Genomic DNA, 24,590 nt, shown 5'->3' with positions numbered 1-24,590 from the left:
TTGCACTGGGACCTGAGGCTGAGGGATCACTCAGGGTCCAAATGAGAATCTTACATAAGGTTAGTTCACGCTGGCATACTAAGAGGTAAGGAGCCATGAAACCAGACATCCAGATTGATAAATCTAGACCAGTGCTGTCCTATAGAAATGGGTTAGCCACATGTGCAATTTTAAATTTTCTTGTAGCAGAATTTTATAAAGGTAAAATAAAAAGTTAAAATTAATTTCAAATAAATATTTCATTTAGTTTAATATGTTTAAAATATTATTACTTCAACCTGTAATAAAAATTTGTAAATTATTAATATTTTTCATTAAATTTTTAATTAAGTTTTTAAAATCCGATGTATATTTCACATTTTCAGCACACGTCAGTTCACACCATCCACATTTCAAGGGCTCGATAGCCACATTCGGTTGGTGGCTATCATATTGGACAATGCAGCTCTAAACTCTTTCTGAAGCACTACGTGCAATGTATTAGGCACAAGGATTTGGCCTCCTAGGCGTAGTGCTCCTGCAAGGATCCTTGAAACCAGTCAAGGATAGATTCCAAGGCAGCTCCTTGTCATCATCAGGAACTCCTGGGGGAGATCCTACATTATTTTGCTTACTTCTTTGTTTGTTTCTTTGATCAGTGACCTGGCCAGTGGCATTTGTATAGTTAATGGTATAGTGAATAAATGAACAAATGAATGACTAAGTGTCACGATGGACTCCTAGCAGGATTAAGAGGTAACTAGGGCAGGAGAGAGAAGAAACATGCGTATCACAACTTTAAACTGGGTGTGACATTCAAGGCTCTCCACCTTTTGTTTCATATCTCTAGTTTTAACCCTATACAATATTTCCCACTGTGCAAAATATGAGAGATAAGAGGACAGGCCTATTAATTAGCAAATTACACACACACACACACACACACATACACACACACACACAAGCACATTATAATCTCTACTTGGAGATTCATAATATATACCAGCACTATAATAAACTCAGCCAAAATAATTTATTTTCAACAGGACTTTTCAGAACCTTACACACTGAAAGTTAGTGGTTCTCTCTTTTTGCCAAGTCTCTCCACCTAAATGGTAAGCTTGTTGAGGGCAGGAATCCTTTCCTTTTGTTTTTATAACCATTTCATGGACTTTTATTCCTGCTTGCACTCTTTTCTCTGTAATCCATTCTAGGAGAACGATTAGGGTGACCTTTTAAAACGTAATCCAGTCAAATCACTACACTGAAAACCTCACCACACTTGGAATGAAACAGAAGCCGCTGCCAAAGAGAAGTCCCCACAGGTTCTATATGACCTGGTCACTGGCTGTGGCCTGAAACCTAATGGCCTGTCCCCGAGATCTGCAAACTACGGCCCTGGGACCTAATCCAGTCTGTTTTTGTAAATTATGTTTTATTAGAACTCAACCACATCCAACTTCAGGTTCTGTGCCTGCTCTAGGTGCAATGGCGGGGCTGAGTAGTTGCCGTAAAGACAATGTGGCCTACAAACCCTAAACTATTATTATCTGGTCCTTTACAGAAAAGGTTTGTCAGCCTCTGGCATACCCTTTCACCTTTGTTCTCTTCCTTCCAGCCGCACTGACTTCCTATCTGAACCTGAAACTCACCACACTCCCTTTGCCTCAGGAATTTTCCTTCCATCATTTTCTCTGCCTGAAGCATTGCCCCCACATTATTGTATGATGGGCTCTTTATTGTTCGGGTCTCAGCTCAAATGTCACCTTCTCCGCTGCCTCCCCTAACTATTCTGTCTAATTCAGCTCTTCTTCCTCATCCGGTTACTCCTACCATCACCGTGGGGTTTGTTGTTATTGTTACTATTGTTTCTTTTTTTTTTTTTTTAATATATTTTATTGATTTTTTACAGAGAGGAAGGGAGAGGAATAGAGAGGTAGAAACATTGATGAGAGAGAAACATCGATCGGCTGCCTCCTGCACACTCCCTACTGGGGATGTGCCCGCAACCAAGGTACATGCCCTTGACCGGAATCGAACCTGGGACCCTTGAGTCCACAGGCCGATGCTCCATCCACTGAGCCAAACCGGACAGGGCCTATTGTTTCTTCATAGCACCTATTGCTCCCTGAAATTACTGTATTTCTATGTTTACTCATTCATTACCTGTCTTCCCTAATAGATTGTACACTCCCACAGGGAATTCTCTCTTCCTTTCAATGCTGTAGCCCCCAAATCTAGACCTGTGCACAGCACATGGTAATTATTCAACACTATGGAATGAATAGATCTATGTTGGGCCTGTCATATGGCCTTGAGAAATGAATTTAATGGAGTCAAACAGACAGAACCATAATGGCTTTTTGAGACAATTTAGATGAAACTTCTCATTCCATAGATGAAGGAAATGTGAACCTGAGAGAGGATGTGTCCAGATTGAATTCATGTTGACTCTTATCTCAGGCCCCAGATACCTTGACATCAGCTCATCATTGTCTTAACTGACTATCTACCTGGAACTTGATTTAGAGCAGCCTGTCCCAAGAATTTCATTGATCAATAACTTTAGGATGATCACAAAGCTAAGTGTAATAATCTATTTACTGAGGATTTCTCAGATCCTTTAATAAACTATTTTTTGCAGAGATGCTAAAAAAAAATGGGATGTTGATACAGACCTTCCAAACAAATTTGAACCATTTTTCCAGCCCTTGGCAATTTTACCTTTTTTTGGAATTAGTAGTCTCTACTGTATCCAATCTTATTTAACAAATGCTTAAAAAGAGAAATGACTAGCAGTGTCACCTTCTCCCAATGGCATTCTCATAGCATCTGATGAGGGTCTTATACCATCCTTAGAATCCTATCTTAGATTCTTAGCTTTATGTTTGATCAGTAATTACAGCCTATTGAAATTGCCTATTTTTAATCTGTTTCATATAGTAGATTGTAAGCTCATTGAAGGCAAGAAACATACTCAATTCATCTTTGTATCTCCAATGATTAATATTGCCAAAATATTCAAAAATGTTAACATCTCATCACAAGACTCCTGGAACAATCTTTTACCAAAATGGGTATTTGGTTCACTGTCTTACCTCCTTCATTTCTTGAGTCATGTGTTACTTCTCAACAGAACCCACTCTGACCAGTATATTTACAATTGTAAACCTCTCCCCTTGAATTTTCTGATCCCCCTTTCTCGGTTCTATGTTTTTCTGAAGCACTTACCACATTCTAATACACTATATATAGTAATTTATAGAGTATACTTACTCTCCACCCCACCCCACTATATAGAAAGCTGTAGAAAGGTAAATATTTATTTTTTTTTAAATCACCCATGTTCACTAATATATCCCTAGCACCTAGAACGGTTGAATACTAGGAGACCAAAATAAATTTGTTGAGTCAGAAAAATGAATTCATAAATTAATGAATGAGGACCTGAGTACCAAACTCCATCATAAGGCTCATCAGAGATAGGCCAGCTGACCAGCAGACCTTGCTGTGATCAAAGCAGATTGTTGGGTTCTCTCTCCTCATTCCAGGAAGAAACGCGTTCAGGCCAGCCATGTTTAAGAGCAGCACTGAACACATAAAAGTTAACAGCGCATATGGGAGAGGAGTTTGCCTTGCTTAATGACTTGGCAGCCCGGCAAGTGTGGGGAGTGTTTGAAAAGATTTGAGACCTTATTTTCTGTTGACTCTGCTCCCACAGTCCATAGGAGGCATGAGCAATATTTCCAAAGGACAGCAAATAAAATCTAGTCTTGTTCAACCACCAGAAGACAGAGTGAAGCATACATATGAAAGAAAGAAAAAAATAATAATGTTAACCTCAACTGGTATCCATGAAGGAATAAGTCTACACAAAATGAAATGAAGGAGGTTGCCTTTACCTCTGATGGCTTCCACATATTCTTCAACTTGGACTCGGAGGCTGAGAAAAATTGTCAATATGGGGTTTGATTGTGGTTGAGAATAATAGAAATTAGAACTTGGCAAGAGACTTTATGTGAAAATTTAGATTTGCACTTAGCTGAGCACTAAGAAAAGAGATTACTAATGCTCAGATATAACAGTAAATAGGAAACAAAACAGGAGCTATGTAATTCAAGTAAATTATATTTATAAAAGAAGAAAGTGATAATGGTAAGAAAATAAAAATAAACTTTTGAGTAAGTAAACTTTAATTACTAATATTATCAACATGCCATGGTCTCCTCAGGTCTCCTCAGGAGAAGGAAAAAGACTTCAGCAGAATTAACCTAGTCTTTGTGGATAAAACACAGAGTAAATTTCATTTTATTAACTTGGCAAAGGAAACCAACTGTTCTCTTGAACAAAAGCAGGTGTTACTTGAATGAAGCTAGGACTTTGTTTATTCAAGGTTTGAGGGATACATAGAGAGCAAGAAGTGGAGTTAAAGTGACTCCTCAGGAAAAAAAAAAAAATGCATCCTAAGCAATGAGAGGCAGACACCTCTCTTGCTGAAACCCTCTCTATGAGGAGGCTCAGTTTGGGAAGCAGGATGCCACTGTGAGCTAAGAGAAATGAATTAACCATCCATGTTTGAGAACTTCTCTAAGATTTTAAACATGGAGTTCCTCATTTTAATGCTTCCATTACTACTTTGCAGATGAGAAAGCTGTGGCCACTGACCGAGGTAGATAGCCCAGGGTCACACAGCTAGCAATCGATGGAGTCAACTGCAACCAAAGCCCTTCCCTCTATACTCAGAGATAAGAGGCCCAGAAAGCGCATGCCTCAGCAGTACAGAGACTGAACTCCAAAGGCCTCCATGTATCAGTAAGGTACGATTTATGTAAATCCAGGTCTAAATCTCTGAGCGTTTTATCCATTATCAGCCTTGTGGAAGGCAAAGGAGGCCTTCCCAGGCATGGGTGTGGGAGACTGGCATGCCATTCCTTCCAAATAATCCGTGTAGGTGGTAGATATAAAGATATCCATATATATAGAAACCGGTTGTTAAAATTATCTCACATGGCAATTCATTCCTTTCTTCTTTATACACTTACATAATTTTCCCCTCAGCAAAAATAATAGTGGAATGTTTCAATAATTAAAATGAAACCGGAATTCATACAAAGGCAACAATTCATTCCTAGACTTTTTCTGTAATATTTTAAAATCTGTAATATTTTACTTTTTATCACACCATAATGTCCCCTGCTGTGTTTGCTCAATATATGACATAAGCATGTTTTTTTACATTAACATTCTACAAGTATAAAATATTTAATAATTGTATACACAAAAATCAAACACTTTGTAAATGTATTTTTATATCTAGGTATTTATATCTAGGTCATAATATTCCTAATTCTCTAAATATTAGTCATTTAAATTATTTCCATTTTTTCCGATTATAAATGACAAAGATTAATTCTTTTAACTTAAAGCTAACATTCTGCAATTACTCAAATGCCTTAGGAAGGCTGCAATATAAAATCTGATGACCCATCTGTACGTGGAGGGAAGGAGCTCATCACGTTTTCCTGGACTCAGGTGTTAAAGGGGTGGCGGGCAAGTATGAAAGCAGAAGGGCCTGGAATGACTGACAGTTGCAGAGTGGGGCTCCCCTGAGGGGGCAGGTGGCACTGAAAGGGAGGTGAGGCCGGCAAAGGCCATCTGTCAGTGTTGGCCACACTCACAGAGGCCACTGAATGGAATACAAATGATTTAGCCCCCAGCAGGCAAAGTGAAGCATACATATGAAAGAAAAAATAAAAATATCCAGACCTCCTGAGTGCATCCAGAGTATCACCTTATCCTGATTTAGGAGGGGTAACCAATTAGATTTTCCTGATACATGATAGGTAGGTAGATAGATAGATAGATAGATAGATAGATAGATAGATAGATAGATACTGACTCAGCCTCCATCACAAATTCCATCACCTATCAGAGAAGTTATTTCCGCAGTGGGCAAAGAGCTGTATCAAGAAAGTCCTCAGTTCTAATTTGAAACATTTTTACAGAATATATTCACCTCTTAAAGATATAGAGGAGACAGTATTTAAAGGACCAAGGAGATGGGGGTTAAGCTGTGACAGCAGCTGGAGAAAGCTTCCTGCTAAGAGGGAGTGTAAGTTTCAGGAGTATACTTCTGAAGGCAGTCCATAGCATTTTCCAGAGAAGGGACTGAACGATGTTGTTTCATGTCTGGTTTTCGGAGTGGGGGTGTGTGTAGGGGAATATTCAGAGATAAGGAGAAAGATTGGGTGACCTTTCACAGACCTGTTATATAACACAGTGTTTGTGAAGGCTCTCAGTTATACACCTTTCCATTTATGCCCCAATGTAATTAAATTAAAGTCAGCAATGACAAAATATCATAAATAATTATAGCATGAAATATGTGCTGACAAATGTCATTAAGGAGATGGCTGCAACAGACAGGGAAATATTTAGTATGGTTCCATCTGAATGTTATATTCTCAAGGAATCTCAATATTACATTTTAGTTTAATTATTCCAATGAAATTATTTTTAAAATAATTAAGAAACTTTCAAAATGCTTTTAATAAAGATATGTTACCTTCATCAAGTTCCTACAAAACATTCCAAGTATCTATAATAATAAAAGTGTAATATGCTAATTAGACCAGACAATCTTCCAGACAAAGCCGGGGCTGCAAAGGAAGCCCAGGTCCCGGGTGCCAGAGGGAAGCCAGTGCCAGCAGCCGGGGGAAGGAAGGCCAACTCCTGCACAAATTTCATGCATCGGGTCTCTAGTAATATATATTTGTATTGTTAATACTACTCGTGTATCTTGCATTGGTAATCTTTTTAAAATATGTATAGCAAACTTCCAATGATTTTTTTTCTGTTGAGTTCTGACTAGATGACAACCATTTGTCTCAGATTTTTCATGACAGTTCTAAATACATATATTCCACGCCATTGTCCTTCCAAACTGTTAAATTGCCCTAGATATGTCAATGAAATGGTGTCAAAACTACTCTTAGTAGATGGTTCTCTACACTTGGAAATGACACAAAAAATTCTTTGTCAAACTATATTTGTCATTTTATTTGGAAAACATCATCATTTCATCAGTCTTACAAAATAAAAAACACAGAATTGGTGGTATCTGCCTTTAAAAATATCTTCTGAATTCCCTCTGTCACTCAAACTTTTAGTTCCTAGCTCTATTGTGCACTTAATCTTTTTAAATTAAAATATTTTACTTTGAAAATATATGGTATGCAGGTCATAATTATAAATTCTTGAAATTATCATTATGTACAAAATAAACATGATTATCATAATAATATTACTGGTAACTTAATATAAACAGTTGCTATTTTAAGTAATTTATCCACTATAGCTACATCACTATGTTTTTGTTAATCCTCACCAGAGGATATTTGAAACATTCATGTGAGAGAGACACATCAATTGGTTGCCTTCCAATTGCCCTAACCAGGGCTGGGGATGGAGCCTGCAACTGAGATATGTGCCTTTGATAGAAATCAGATCCGGGACCCTTCAGTCCATAGGCTGATGCTCTATCCACTGAGCCAAACCAGCTATGGCTATATCACTATGCTTTTGAAGACTAAGCATAGTATTGTATAATCCACTCTTGTATGTAATCGTTTCACAAATATTTGTGGAGTATCTTCTTTGTTCCAGGCACTGTATGATGTACTGACTATATCACGGAGAACAAAACAGCCATGATCTATGCACATGAAATGTAGAGACATTGAAACTGAAACACGATGAATGCATAAGAAGTATCCAAGCAAAGAGAAAGCAGAGGGGCAAGAAAGGTGAGGCAATAGCAAGTGGAAAGATCCTGAGCAAAGAAAGCGCTTGGAACATTTAACAACTGAAAGCAAGGAAGTTTGATAAAGTAAAATGAGTTATGGAGAGAGTACCTGAGAAGGGGAAGAGCCAGCTTATACAAGCTATAGGCCTTATGCAATAGCTTAGATGTCATTTTTAAGGTGATGGGAAGGAAATATAAAGTTTCCATCAGAGCTGTGAGTGAATAAATCATATATTTTAGAGACATCACAGGCTGCTCTGTGGAGAGCAAAAAGAGGTAAGAGTAGAAGTGAGGTCAGGGTGATAGTCCTCTCTAGTGCTCATCAATAGCTGTTCTTTTTTATGAAAGTTGTTGAAATACAATTTTATATTAGGAGCTAAGAAAAGGAGAACAAAGCCAAAAGTTAGTAGGAGAAAGCAATAATAAACTTTAGACCAGAAATAAATTAAATAAAGACTAAAAAACAATAGAAAAGATTAATGAAATTAAGAACTGGTTCCTTGAAAAGATAAACAAGATAGATAAGCCTTTACCAGATGCACCAAAGCAAAAACAACAGAGTATCCAAATAACAAAATCAGAAATGAAAGAGAAGTTACAAACAACACCACAGAAATAGAAGGTATCATAAGAGATTACTACAAACAATTACAGGTCAACAAACTGGGCAACATAGAAGAAATGTTCTCATTCTGAAGGACAAAGAAGATAGTACCTTCACAGCTCGTTTGCCCTTTGATCGATATGTGGGACTAGTCTGGTCAAAGGGCCATGAAAAAGGTGGTGTGAAACTCTTACAGGCCCACGTGCAGAGACAGGTGTGAGTTTTCTATGTGCCCTCTCCTCTTACCCAGCAAGCAAGAGGTGTGTGCTCCATGAGGTACACCTACCAGGAGTTGAGCCTCTCAGTCTGGGTCTTTAGTGACTGTGAGAAGAGATAGCTCCCACCCACCTCATCTGTTACCCACTAATCCCCATGAGACTGTAGTATGACCAAGAAATAAATCTGTGTTATTTCTTGGGGGGTGGGGGTCCCTCAGCCCAGCCTGCGCCCTCTCACAGTTCAGGAGCCATCAGTTGAACATCCTTAGTGCTGCCATGGAGGCAGGAGAGGCTCCCACCTCCACTGCTGCACTTGCCAGTCCCACAGGGGGAGTACACTGACCACCAGGAGGCAGCTCCTGCATTGAGTGTCTGCCCTCTGGTGGTCAGTGCACATCATAGCGACCGGTCATTCCTCCATTTGGTCGATTTGCATATTAGCCTTTTAATATATAGGATACATGTCACAGTAGCAAAGACACAGTAGGTGCTAAGAAAATGGTAGCTAGAAACCATTCTGGTCTCAACTCTGTTATTAACTAGCTCTTTGTTGACAGAAGCTAGTTCCAGCATGTCAGCAGGGCTGAATCATCTGGAAATGGCTGAGGGCATTTCCCCAAACCTGAAAAGAATGCATAAATGATTGCTTGCTGCCAGACAGCTAAGGGCATCTCAATCTACATGTTATTGCCTCCTGCTGGCCAAACACCTGAACAGCCAAAGGCAGTTCCCCCAATCTGACAATGGATTCTGTACAACCCCTGGCTTTTGATATGTATATCTACCTTGCCTTAGGACAATTTGTGTTAATAAAAAGCAAGGGGTCCTGAGACAAGGAGAACTTGGTTTGTTTAGCCAAGCTCCTCTGGCGCCCCAAATGCCTTCCAAAATTATGTTTTGTCTCTGGACTCTTGATTAATTTACACACAGCACCTTCTCCAGATTCCTGTACCTTTCTAGATGCTGGATTAAGACCACCGGCATTATTTGTGCTTCCATGACCAGCTCCCCTAGTCTCAATTTGCTCTCCATGGAATGAGGGGTTTATCTAAAACTCGCACAAACTAGGATTCTAACCTGATGGAATGAAGAATGCAGGGGAGTCAGTGTTAGCTGGCAAATATGAACACTCTCCCTTCTCCTTCTTTCATCAAACAGAATAAGCACATTTTTTGGATACCAAGTCAGTAGACAAATGGCCCAAGGAGCCAGGCCAGTAATACTCCCTTACAGCAGTGTACGAGATTTCCTTTTTCTCTTCATCCTCGCCAGCACTTTTCGTTTGTTGATTTGTTGATGATAGCCAGTCTGACAGGTGTGAGATGGTACCTCATTGTCGTTTTGATTTGCATCTCTTGGATGATTAGTGACTTTGAGCATGTTTTCATATGTCTCTTGGCCTTCAGTATGTCCACTTTTGAGAAGTGTCTATTTAGGTCCTTTGCCCATTTTTTGATTGGATTGTTTATCTTCCTTTTGTTACGTTGTATGTGTTCCCTATAAATTTTGGAGATTAAACCCTTATCGGATGTCACATTGGCAAATATGTTTTCCCATGCAGTGGACTTTCCAGGAATATATCCCAAGAAATCAGAAACACCAATCAGAAAGAGTATATGCACCCCTATGTTCACAGCAGCACAATTTACAATAGCTAAGATTTGGAAACAGCCTAAGTGCCCATCAGCAGATGAGTGGATTAAAAGACTGTGGTACATCTACACAATGGAATACTACGCTGCTTTAAAAAAGAAAGAATTCTCACCATTCCAAACAGCATGAATGGACCTGGAGAGCATTATGCTAAGGGAAATAAGCCAGTCAGAGAAGGATAAGTATCACATGATCTCACTCATTTGTGGAATATAATGAAGAATGTAAATTGATTAACAAAAATAGATCCAGAGACATAGAAACATCAGACTGTCAAACTTCAGAGGGAAGTCAGGGGAGGATGGGAGTGGAGGGTTAGAGATCAACCAAAGGACTTTTATGCATGCATATAAGCATAACCAATGGACACAGACAGTAGGGGGATGAGGGCATGTGCTGGGGGGTGGGAGTGGCCAGAGAGAGGTCAATGGGGAAAAAAGAGACTTATGTAATACCTTAAACAATAATTAATTTAAATTAAAATCAAACAGTGAAACAATTCAGAATTATTCCAAAGCCACCAAAGAAACTCTTAATTTCTCTCTGGAAATTTACAAGCCCAGCAGATAACCTGAGCAGAGAAAGACACCAATTTTTCTGGCTAAGGTGGTCACTGGGTCAATTAATTACTGCTAAAGAATTTTCCAGTTTGTATTTTGTCCTCTTTTGGGAACTCCAGGTGAAACTAAAAATCACCAGAGCCACTGCCTCAAACTTGCAAATGAGAGGGAGGTGTGGGCTTTCTTCATGTCCTGGGCACTCCCATGTGCAGGTAGTGCATGTATCCATTTGCATGACTGCATCCTCAAAAAATCCTAGCTCTCTGCTCTAACCAGTTTGGCTCAGTGGCTAGAGGGTTAGCCTGCAGACTGAAAGGTCCCAGGTTCGATTTCAGTCAAGGGCATAGACCTTGTTTGCGGGCACATTCCCAGTAGGGGGTGTGCAGGAGGCAGCTCATCAATGTTTCTCTCTCATCGATGTTTCTAACTCTCTATCCTTCTCCCTTCCTCTCTGTAAAAATTCAATAAAATATATATTTTTAAAAATCCTAGCTCTGTGATTCCAGGCAAACAACTCTACATCCTCCACAGCTTAGGATACTCATGTATAAAATCCTATATAATAAAAGCCTAATATGCAAATTGACCAATCGGCAAAATGACTGGCAGAATGTCCAGTCACTATGACGTGCACAGACCACCAAGGGGCGGATGCTCAACATTGGAGCTGCCGCCAGTCTGCAGGCCCTAGGCCGGCCAAGGCAGGTGCCAGCTGGAGCCCCCGATCGCCCTGCTGGTTGCCCCACAGATCGGCCCTGATCACCAGCCTGGCCCTGGGGCCCTACCTGTGCATGACTTTCATGCACCAGGCCTCTGGTAGTGATAATATACCCACCTTATGCACCTCCTGGGGTCATCATCATGAACAAATGGGATGTAATGGAAGTGGATGTCCTTTGTAAAGCATGCTTTTGCAAATCGTTGATGCATTGTTGTTATTATTGCTGTTATGATAGTTCCTGCTCCAAAATGATTCATCTCGAGGGATCTTCCCTGTACACATCAGAGGCAAAAAAAAAAAAAAAAAAGTTTCCTTCTCCCCTCTCTGCGTGATTCATGGTGTTGACTGTAGAGGGAGTTTGACAACTTGAAAATGTAAACAATCTATTTCCACTGAGATGATTTCCCTTACATAGAGAGGAACAAGGGTGTTTTCTTTCTTTCTGAATGCACATGAATTCCTGTCCTCCTGAGAGATCCTAACTGCCTTCTGTCTGCAATCAGTTTACCTTCCTAGGTGCTTGCTATTTTCTGAATAAACTTACTAAAGTAAATATGTATTCCTCAGATCTCATGGGAGTCTAGTCTACTGTTTTACCCAACTCCCATCCCTGGGGGAACTGGTTGAAATAAAAAAGCAAAAGGAATTGGAGACAATGGTATGGAACACAAGCACACACCTAGGCATGCTCTGAGGCCAGCTAGGGGGGAGGGAGAGGACGGGGCTCCTGTCCTTTGTAGAGTGCTTTGTCCAGCAGCCTAATCGGAACTCTAACCTCCATTCTGAGGCAGCTTCAATCTCTGGGCATCCAGAGCCCTGTCTAGTACTGCAGGTGCTTTTGGGAGTGTATTTGAAATTATTAGCTAAAACCTTGTATGAACTTACTGAAAGCTTGCTGAGAGCTTTAACTCAGAGACAATAGAAAAGGGTCTGTATGGAGGAAGATAAACATTGTATATTTGAATTACAGAGATCTAAACAAATGATTATAACATTTACATCATTGTAGCCCGAAGAGGTTAAACAGTTAGAAATAAATAAAATTTATTTCAATCCCAGGCCAGTGAGTAAATTTTAAATCAAAATAGCTCCAATAATTATGGAAGTAAGTAAAATGTCACCCTAGGGGAAACATTCAGCAGTTGGTAGCCCTCTTCATAGCAAGAGACATTCCCCCACCTGGCAGACAGTATGCAGTGCAGGCAGGATGCAAGACACAGTAGCTCTGATAGAGCATGGGCAGTTCAGGGCAGTACAGGTTGCTACTATACTAGTAGCTGGGGTTGGTGAGAGATGCCTCGAGGTACCCAAACTTGAAGGCTGTCTCCAGGAGAGAGAGGGCAAGGAGTGTGCTCCAAGCCAAGGAGCGGCACTTAGAAAGGCTCCGCAGCATGAAATGCAAGGTGTCTGCCATGGAAATACCTGAATGCATGTAGTCTCATTTGAAGTGACACTTGCCAGGCAGGCCATGGCGAAAACTAAGGTTGCAGACTTGCAGGGGAGGGCCATCCTTATGCTCTTTCCATGCTGCTCTAAATTTAGACTTATTAAAGCAATCAGGTTTCATTTGGGAGTTTTGCAAAGGAAAGTGACATGGTTGTACTTGCATTTCAGAAAACTCAATCTGGCAAAAGAGAATTGAGTGGATTTGAGGGTGTGCAGCAGGGGAAACACAGAAGGAACTAGTAAAGTTAATTCATACATTAGGACCCACAAAATAAAGCTGCCCCACTGGACCAGCCCACATCACGAATCTAGACTTGGTCAACCCGCACTTGCAGGAAATGCCTCAGTCAAGGGAACTAAAGAGACACCATTTGCAATCCTTCAGCTCAGCTGTAGCTAGTTTATTTTACCCTAGAAAATAGAACCTGCTAGCCTTATGAGGAATCCCCCACTTCCTAGCCAATCACACCCTGTGTCCTCATCGCCTCTTCTAAAGCTCTGTAAAACATGTTCTTGTCCCAAATCAGGAGATTCTTGTTGAATGGGTGAAGGCTTAACATTACAATGACACCAGCTGAGTTATGGGGTAAGATGGGAGATTAAACATACGAATTTAATGTTACCTCATAAAACCCACTACATTTATAGTAAATCAATTTTATTTATAAATCTTAAACCCACACAAAAGGGGACAACAAGAAAAGAGATAACAGCAACAAAATTTTGGAAGCTGAAAAGCAGATGAGCAAGAGGTAACTTGGCAGAAATGAGAAAGTAAAATCATAAGTCAGTACTGGGGATAAGTGAGAACCAACTCAAAGTACAACATAGTATCCTCAATGTGGTAAGAAAAAAAGTCATTTGTAGACAATTTTGGAGAGCAGGGTTAGGGAGAAGTGGTGATGGGGCAGGAAGAGTCTGAAGTGAGGAGGGGGTTTGGTGAAGCTGTTTGCGAATCAGGTAGATCACTACGTGCCATGCTCCCCAGGCCCACGATACTGGGAGAGTACTGCTACACCATAAAATTCTTGAGGCTTATGCCACATCCCCAAAAGAAAAACAAAAAGGAAAAAGCGAAACAGCGGGTCTCTGGGGTGAATCTGCATGATTAGCCAGCCTCTGTTTTTACCTTCTCTTAGGAGCCTTCATGGAATAATGGCGACAATGCCCTTTCTTCACACAGCTACTCAAATTTCAAAACTAACCTATATGTCGTTACAGATACACTGTTGATAATGTCATAAAAGTCAATTACCCAAAAGTCAGGGCAGTAAGTACCTCTTACTTCTGCAGGGTAGAAGCAGGGGATGTCACCAAGGAGAGGCTCGCACTGGGCTTTTAAACCCCAGGCTATATTCTAATTCTTCAGCTGGGTAGTGAACGGATAAGTGATTGCTTTATTATTCATAAACTGTGCATATGTTTTATATACTTTCCCAACTATAACAATTTGTAGGAGTGAAAATGAACACAATATGCTTTTCAAAGCTCTTTGCTTGTGGACCCAACCTATCCTCAGTGAACCTCTATTTGCTTCTATTTTGCATAATATAGCCAATACTTATTTGGTCACCGTCATCAAGAAAGAGATTATGTGTGACATAAGCACCAATCAACTTTTGAAAATCTTCATAGAGATTCTGAAAGACAGGGATATTTAGGGAGGGCTTCTAAGAGTGAGTGGAGTCCAATCTGAAGGAAGGGAGAGTATGGTTATCTCCTCCATGAAAGTATCACTGGCTACTTCCGCCTCTTTTTTCTTCCCCTATGACAGGCAGAGTACGTAGAATATTGTAGGAGCTCAACAAATATCAGAAAACTGGATGTATGTTTGAGGAAAAGGCATTCCAGTCTGTGACACAAATGCAGTCATCTCTAATAGCTGGTGTTCTTGCTTCCCCCTGTGGACTAACTTTGTCCCCTGCTTCCCAGAATTATTGAATGAAGAGGGTTCCTATAATGAGGTTTCAATTAAATCATGTCTGTTTTTAATTAATGGATATAAGTAAATTATTCTGGAATAGTCATTCACATAATGAAAAAATGAGTAATATAGATTCCCCAGTATCTCTCACTGGCCATCATTGGTTTTCTCACTATAGATCTAAACTTGATGAGCCAAAAGAATATTTTTCTTGTTTTGCTGAATCTACAAAAATTAAGAATGAATACTATAATTATGCTTTTAATGGCTTTTTAGAATATACCTTTAAGACAAAGAACTTGCACCGCTGCTTCTTCTGTGATCATTGTATGAAAGTGATGAGCTGAGGTCAGCAGGTGACTTGGAAGAAGCGCTGGAGGGGATTTGGGTAGTTGAGTTATTGGCTTGTGCTCTGAGGTCTTATTGTGTGTACTCATGAAAAATGGAATTGCAGGCCATTCATTGTCCTGAGAGCAGCTCAATGTTTTTGAATGAGCCCCTTTTCCGACTACGGGCTATGTTTATTCTCCAACTCCTCAAGTCAGTTTTTAGTTTAGCTCACAACAGAATTTCTAGATAATAATCATAGAAGGCTACTTTCACTGCTGCTGCCTCAGCAGTGAAAGTAGCCTTCTATGATTATTATCTATTCAAATTTTCTTTGTTTTACTTTTATTTCTGTTATCCAGCTTGGCTTTAGCTAGTGATACTTTCAATAAAAGTGATAGGCATGTGCATGAATGGTACAAAGTGCTACAGGTAAGATAGTGGGAAACAAGCCATGGACCACTCCCCCATACACTCAAACTTATTTCATATCAATAAAACAATTACAATTAATGTAAAATAATTACATTAAAATATAATTATATTCCATAATAAGTGTTTGGAGGCAAATATATAAAGCTATGTCCTAAACAGGTCCTATAACATATTAACTGGAGAATTAAATCCCTGTGGCAAAAATGGAATAAAGTTTCAAGAATAGCTTCCCCAGAGAAGGAAACATTTAATGTAAAGTTTCAGGTTAGGGATGGGAGGGGCAAGAAAAGAGAGAAGAAGTTGTGAAGAGAGGAGAGAATTCAGGAAGACACTCAAAGCAAGACTTCAACTGGAGAATTCAAGGGACTGAAAAAGAGCAATAAGGCTGGAGCCCAGTGAGTGAGAGGAGGGAACACTGGGGGCACAGGCAGGTCCCAGAGCATAGAGGCTGTGGGCCACGTTAGAGTTACTTCTCTCTGTTCTTAAGAGCCACAAGAGCCTTTGAAGAGTTTTAATCACAGACATAATGGAAGTAAATTTTCAATTAAATGAACATTCTGCCTGTGATATGGAGAAGTTCTCAAGTGGGCAAAATGAGTGTGAGGAAATAGTAGATGATGCATTGTTCTGCAAGAAAAGGGGTAGCTTACTCAATAAGCTTTGCCTGAAGGAAATGCTGAAAAAGAATCATTTACACTAAAAGGAGCAAAATCAAGAAGCAAAAAGGAATAGCAAGCCATTGGTACCCCTCAGCCTGAAGGGACAGAGGGCATGGGAGTTTATCAGAGCCTGGTAAAAGTCAGAGCAGAATAAGTGGGGCCAGCTGACAGAGCAGGGGATAGAGATACATATTCTAACCTCTCTCTTTCCTAAAGCCATTCTCTTGCCAGCGTGTCCCCAGCCAGACCCAGAGGGAGGGCATAGGGCAAGGTCAAGCCATGGCAGATAATGGCCAAGAATGGGTCTAGGGGAGCCAATAAAGAATAGCAAGCCCAAATGATTAGGTTCCTACAGTTGTTCATGTTTAAAGATGGACAGAGTAAATGGTTTGGAGAGATACGTAGGAGACAAAAATCAATAAATGTTGATGATGAATTGCTTGTGGAGATGAGGAAGAAGTAGGATAGCCAAAATTTCTCTTTGGGTACTGTCTGAAGCAATGATGATGCAATGTAATAGATATTGATATTCTTCACAAAGATAATAAATCCTAAAGGAGTAAGGGGAAGACGGGGTGGTGGTAAGAGGCGAGTCTGGCTCACAGCCTGCTGAATTTGAGACCTTTCAGTCATCTCAATTCCACATGGACCACCCAGCTACAGTGAGATCAATAGGTGCAGCCCTTGACCATGGCCAACCATCTCACAAATGCAGGGTATCAGTTACAAAGGTTGCGAGCAGAGAGAACATTAGAGCATTTCCTATGCTGACCCTCATTCCAGAGTCTGAATTGAGCATCAGGTTATGGCCAAGTTGTTCATCCTTCACCTAAGACCTGGGAAAGAGTAGCTAGACATGTCAATAACACTCCCACAAAGTGATTGAAAGTTATTTTTGAAGGTTTTGTTACTGAGGATATAGTCCTAAGCACTTTTGACTCTCTGTTAGCATAAAAGGGAATCTTCTCCTGTTGCCTATGAAATCCACTGGCTTGTATTTTCCTAAAATCACAGACTAATCCCTTAGCTGGTGTCTCCTCTGTAGTGCAGGAGCTTATGGTGTGTTTGGGAGGTGGCTATTCCATTGCCCATGTCCTGGGGGGGATATGAGAATGATAATGCTGGATGTGCGCCTCCTTTCTATGGTCTTCTTCAAAGAAGTTCCTGATAAAATCCTGCTTTGCATCCTAAACTCCACTTTCCATTTCTAAGCCTTTAGCTCTTTACTGTTTGAGATTATTTTCCGATTGTTGGTACTCTAACAGGGACCCCCTGTGTATAGCCTGAAGGGACAGAGGGCATGGGAGTTTATCAGAGCCTGGTAAAAGTCAGAGCAGAATAAGTGGGGCCAGCTGACAGAGCAGGGGATAGAGATACATATTCTAACCTCTCTCTTTCCTAAAGCCATTCTCTTGCCAGCGTGTCCCCAGCCAGACCCAGAGGGAGGGCATAGGGCAAGGTCAAGCCATGGCAGATAATGGCCAAGAATGGGTCTAGGGGAGCCAATAAAGAATAGCAAGCCCAAATGATTAGGTTCCTACAGTTGTTCATGTTTAAAGATGGACAGAGTAAATGGTTTGGAGAGATACGTAGGAGACAAAAATCAATAAATGTTGATGATGAATTGCTTGTGGAGATGAGGAAGAAGTAGGATGGCCAAAATTTCTCTTTGGGTACTGTCTGAAGCAATGATGATGCAATGTAATAGATATTGATATTCTTCACAAAGATAATAAATCCTAAAGGAGTAAGGGGAAGACGGGGTGGTGGTAAGAGGCGAGTCTGGCTCACAGCCTGCTGAATTTGAGACCTTTCAGTCATCTCAATTCCACATGGACCACCCAGCTACAGTGAGATCAATAGGTGCAGCCCTTGACCATGGCCAACCATCTCACAAATGCAGGGTATCAGTTACAAAGGTTGCGAGCAGAGAGAACATTAGAGCATTTCCTATGCTGACCCTCATTCCAGAGTCTGAATTGAGCATCAGGTTATGGCCAAGTTGTTCATCCTTCACCTAAGACCTGGGAAAGAGTAGCTAGACATGTCAATAACACTCCCACAAAGTGATTGAAAGTTATTTTTGAAGGTTTTGTTACTGAGGATATAGTCCTAAGCACTTTTGACTCTCTGTTAGCATAAAAGGGAATCTTCTCCTGTTGCCTATGAAATCCACTGGCTTGTATTTTCATAAAATCACAGACTAATCCCCTAGCTGGTGTCTCCTCTGTAGTGCAAGTGCTTATGGTGTGTTTGGGAGGTGGCTATTCCACTGCCCATGCCCTGGGGGGATATGAGGATGATAATGCTGGATGTGCGCTTCCTTTCTATGGTCTTCTTCAAAGAAGTTCCTGATATAATCCTGCTTTGCACCCTATACTCCACTTTCCATTTCTAAGGCTGTAGTTCTTTACTGTTTGAGATTATTTTCTGATTGTTGGTACTCTAACAGGGACCTCCTGTGTTTGTCCAGAATTTCTACTAGTATCTCTCTAACTTCTCTTTCTCCAGAATCAAATGTCTTTGCTTCTCTATGTGATATGATGTCAGCACTATATAGCCCGACACACTAACTTCTAACTCATAATTCCGAGACTAAACTAATGCATAATTTTCATGACTGAGAAAACAAGAAAGATCACGCGGTTTTTCCCACTCTCCTACCTTCCCATTGTACCAATGCAGGACATTAGGAAATAATCCCATTTTTAAAATGTTTTTATTGATTTTTAGAGAGAGAGAAAGGGAGAAGAATAGAGAGATAGAAACATTGGTGAGAAAGAAACAACATTGAACACCTGCCTCTCCAGAATTTCTACTAGTATCTCTCTAACTTCTCTTTCTCCAGAATCAAATGTCTTTGCTTCTCTATGTGATATGATGTCAGCACTATATAGCCCAACACACTAACTTCTTGCTCATAATTCAGAGACTAAACTAATGCATAATTTTCATGACTGAGAAAACAAGAAAGATCACGCGGTTTTTCCCACTCTCCTACCTTCCCATTGTACCAATGCAGGACATTAAAAAATAATCTCATTTTAAAAATGTTTTTATTGATTTTTAGAGAGAGAGGAAGGGAGAAGAATAGAGAGATAGAAACATTGGTGAGAGAGAAACATCATTGAATAGCTGCCCCCTGCACGCCCCCTACTGGGGATTGAGCCCACAACCTGAGCATGTGTCCTGATAGGGAATCGAACCAGTTACCTTTTGGTTCCTGGGTCAATGTTCAACCGCTCAGTCACACCGGTTGGACAATAATCCCATTTTTAATTGTATTTTGATTACAGACATATTGCTGAAACATAATAGGTAAATCATAAGGATTCTGGGCTTTAGGAAGCTCATATTTTTGTTGAGGAAAAACAGGGGCATTATTGAAAAATTACCTGGTTGAAAATAAATGCTTCCAAGATTTAGTGACCTCACATTTTACACAGAGCTGGTCATAGGGTATACAATCAATAAACTCTTGTCTAAAGATTGATCTCACAGTCATAACCATATCTCATTTCACACAATAAGAACTATGATAGAGGTGCTCACAGTCCTAAGGAAGCTCTGAGAAGGGGGCTCAAGCTCAAACTTGGGAAAGAGGAGCATAGATCTTGGACCATTTCCCAGAATAAACATTTTAAAAGGTGGGCAAACGATACCACATAAAAAAGTAGTGTTATAGAAAAAGTGAACAGCCACCTACAGTTTGGGAAAAATAACTGTAATGGTATACCTGAAAATAATGCCCATCCATCTCTGAAACAGAAAAGCACATAAAAATGTCTTCCACAGGATAGCCTAGATTTTTACCACTCTTATACCTTATTCATGGAAATAATGCTACAGTAGAAGATGCCAAATTGTGATTTTTGATCCTCTTCCCAACTTTAGGAATTCAAGCAGAGATTGTGAAATGGAAACAAGGTCATATAAAAATACCCAGAAAATCTACCCTCTTGACTATTATTGTGTAACCTCTCTCACAGTTGTCAATATGAACAGGAAGTGAGACAAAGGAGATGCCCATATTTTCTGGTTGACCAACGTAAACAACCTCTGCTTTGGTGATTTTACACAACAATATAACTGATGTTGAGGAATACAATTTCAGGCGTATTGAGTCAGCTGTCCCAATGGCTGGAACTCCAACCCAGTGTCCTAGAAATGATGAATAAGCATTGTTTGCAATCAAATTACTATCACGGTTTGCCAAAGAGCCTTTCTCTCAAGCAATAAAATATGACTTTGTTTTCAGTGTCAGGCATGATTAAGTTGAACGTGTAAAAATCCCTAACCTTATTGATTCCTTGTATTATGCCCAGATTTCTCATGTTTTTCAGCACCTTATTCATGCTTAGAATAGAGAAAGACATTTCAAAGAACAGCTACTGTTTGGAACCACAGAATATAAGCAGGGAGGTATGGAACAAGAGTAGATGTAGGATGCTACAGAGTAATAAGGTAATGAGTTTGCCTTTTTCTCAGATTTGACTGTTTGCCAAATAAAGGCACTTTCATGTGGATGCACATAAAATCACACAGCTGAGAAAAACTTGCATTAACATCTGTCATTTTACAGATGAGACATGGGCGTTCAATGTAATGACATGCCTTGTCCAAAAATCTCAGTAAGGATAATATCAAAACTGGAATCTCGCCCTAACTGGTTTGGCTCAGTGGCTACTAAATTATAGGTCAAGATGTAATAAAGTATCTAGAGACCTAGAAAATGAGTTAAATATATAATAAACAACTCAAAAGGGGAGGATGAGCTAATGCTAATACACCAGCAAAACTCCTACACACACGTGCCAGGGACATTGCTCCTTCCTGTCAGGACAGACTATGCCGAATGCTACATCTCTCTCAGGCTCAGCCCTCAGCATATTCCAAGTGAGGCCATGGTCAATTCTGGAAGACCAACTACATTTGAGGGAAAATATTGTAAAGCCACACATTTTAATAAAAGAAAGGAATGGAATTAAAGGAATTTATAAGTCATACTAGAGGCCCAGTGCACGAAAATGCATGCATTTGGGGAGGGAGGGGGTCCCCTCAGCCTGTCCTGTGCCCTCTCACAGTCCAGGACCCCTCGGAGGATGTCTGCCTGCTGGCTTAGGGAGCAGGCCTAAGCCAGCAGTCAGACATCTCTCTCGCAGTACAGGAGCCCTCACTCCTTACCACCTGTCTGCTCACTGCTCCTTACCCCTGGGCTCGCTGCTCCTTAGCACTGCCTTAGAGGCAGGAGAGGGTCCTGCCGCCACCACTGCGCTCACCTGGCTCCTGCATTGAGCGTCTGCCCCCTGGTGGTCAGTGTGCATCATGGTGACAGGTTGTTCTGCCATTTGGTCTATTTGCATATTACCCTTTTATTATATAGGATAATATGAGAACAAGTTAAAGAACTGGGGTATATTCAGGAAAAAGAAAAAGGTAGGAGCAGGGGAGAAAGGGAGGGTGAACTTGATTATCTGGCTCAAATACAGGAAGGATTGTTACATAAAGGCATCATGAGCCTTTTGGAATGCCAGGACAGTGAGAAACCTCTTTCTCTAAATCCCCTATAGTCTTTTCTTGCTGGCATGTATTACAACAAAACTTGACTATGTTGTTTGTTTGTTTGTTTTTTATTAGATTTTAAGCTCCTCGAGAGCTGGGACCTTGTCTTCTTTATTCTCACTTTTAAAACAGCACTTGGCATATAAATCTGTTTGTTGAGTGATCAAATAAACTGTTCTGCATAATGGTAAATAACACAACTAACACCGTGACTAATTCAGAGAGAGAGAGAGAGAGAGAGAGAGAGAGAGATATCGCCACTCTACAGCACAAAAACATCCTTGACGCTCAGATTCAGGTAACAGTTTACTAGTATATTAGCAGTTCATGGAGAAGAAACCATCAGTGGTTCTTCCATAAGAAATGTGGAATCCTGCATTTGGCCAGAAGGTTACATTACTGATTATTCAGTTTAGTTCAGGCTTTTAACATTGTTACTTGGAATAAATAGCTCCTAACTGGCCTTTCTGACATTTTTCCCCTCTCTAATCTATTCTCCACATTTATTTAAAAATTATCATGCTAAAGCATGACTGTCATCACATTTACTTCTTCAAAAACTTCTGAGTCTCATGGCCAACACCAGCATTTGCTAAATAATAATAATAATATTGTTATTAATATAATAATAATAATAATAATAATAATATTATAGAATACTAACCCCATGGGATGAGGAGCAAATAATAGGTCCCATTGAAAATAATTTTGCAAAATGTCACATTCTAGTCCTCTTAGAGACTCACAGTCTCTAAGAAGCTCTTAGCATGTGCTGTGGAGACACTGGTGTGTGCCAGATAAGGGGCAATTACAGATGGGCTCTTTATAGTCTCTTCTTAATCAAAGGCAATGTTTTCTTTTTATTTCAACGTCACCCACAAGTGTCCAAATTTCTCACATATTGTTCTTGGGGCTTAAAAGTTTCCAGACTATGCCCAGCCAGCATGGATCAGTGGTTGAGCATCTACCTCTGAACCTGGAGGTCATGGTTCAATTCCAGGTCAGGGCATATGCCTGGGTTGTGGGCTCGGTTCCCAGCTGATTAATGATTCTCTCTCATCATTGATGTTTCTATCTCTCTCTGCCTCTCCTTTTCTCTCTGAAATCAATTAAAAAATATATTTTTAAAAAGTTTCCAGACTTGTGATTTGAGACATGGCATCTCAGGTGAGTTGGATTACTGGGGCGGGTGGGAAGAAGAGGGATGGGATGTGTGAGGCAGAACCCCTGGAAGACATCAAGCTACATGGAATAGGCTGAGGTTGTTGTGACTTCACAACTGGCCCAATGGATAATAGCTTGATGCTAAGATAACTTTCACAAAGCTCACTGGCATGCTGTCTAGAAAAAAAAAAAATCTAGCCTTCTCTATCCTTCCTGTTTTCTCTACAGAGGTCCTTTCCTCTCCTTTTCTTTGTGAAATGCATCTCTTAGACACTAAAGTCAGGCATCTATAAGCTATAATAACGGATAATAGGGGACTGACAGAAACAGGAAAAGTTAACATAAAGTAGAGCTGTCAACACCCTGCATGTGACACTATTGGGATCATGCTCAGATGCCCTTTATCAGACAGAGGTACCCAGCCCACAGCTGCTGTGAGTGTTGACTGCTGATGGCCCACAACTGTTCCCTTTTCCAGAGAATTACCTGTATGGAATTAGAGCCACATGCCTCTCGAGTTAAGAGCTAACTCAATAAATGAACCCAAATTCCTACTGCAGGCTCTGCTTTTAAAAACTTAACCTAGGAGAGCCCCAAATGACCAATCAAAGTATTCAATTCTTTCTAAACTATGAAGCCTTACAAATAATTTCTCATGATTCTCCCTGTCTTTTTTCTTCTGTCATATGTCTGTCTTATACTTATAATATCTTACAGAGTAATGTTTATTTTACGTCCATAAAGGAGAGCTATGCCTACCTGGGTCCTTAAAATATAGCCATCTTGTTAGAATATCTTCCCAGTCACTACTTCTCTCAATTGCTGACAAATATATAAGCATTTGAAATTATAACATAATATCAAATGTCACAATATAGTTATAATATTTATATTGCTCCTATAATCACACTTCTCAGAGGGGTTTCTTAGCCCTATGTATACATGTATAAATTTTTAGCCACTGTGGATAAATTGATTTAATGCTGATGCAATGAGCCCTCTTAACCCAGAGCTTTTTATTGATCTTGCGTGGTTCAGTTCTTTCATCACGTTTGGTTGTTTTTTAAGAAGGGTCATGGGTATTATAATCTCTGAGTGCTCATTGGCATATAACCTTTATATTTGACAACAGCTTGGCTGGGTATAAAAACATTGGATAATAATTCCTGTTATTACTCTATGTAATTTCTCCCTTGTGTTCTGACATTGAATTCTGTCATGAAGAATTTTAGACCTGCTTACTCTTTCTGCCTGGACACCCAGGCACTTTGCATATATTCATCAAGATACATTTCATATCTACTTTTCCCAAAACACAATAGATTTCTTTCTTCCTAACATTAAGATTCAGCTTTTAATTGATTTTAGGAAATGTCCTTCTATTGGATATTTAATTATTTTCTGTGTTATATTATTCTCTTTTTAGGGATATCATCATAATTTATATCTTATTTGCCTGATTTATATATCTTTAAAATTACCTGTAATCACTTTTTTAATTTTTAATTTTGGTTTTCATTTATTTTTTCTGTGA

This window comes from Myotis brandtii, unplaced genomic scaffold (genome assembly GCF_000412655.1).
Source record: "Myotis brandtii unplaced genomic scaffold, ASM41265v1 scaffold431, whole genome shotgun sequence".
In the NCBI taxonomy this organism is placed as follows: Eukaryota; Metazoa; Chordata; class Mammalia; order Chiroptera; family Vespertilionidae; genus Myotis; species Myotis brandtii.
Note: the sequence above shows the minus strand (reverse complement) of the source record.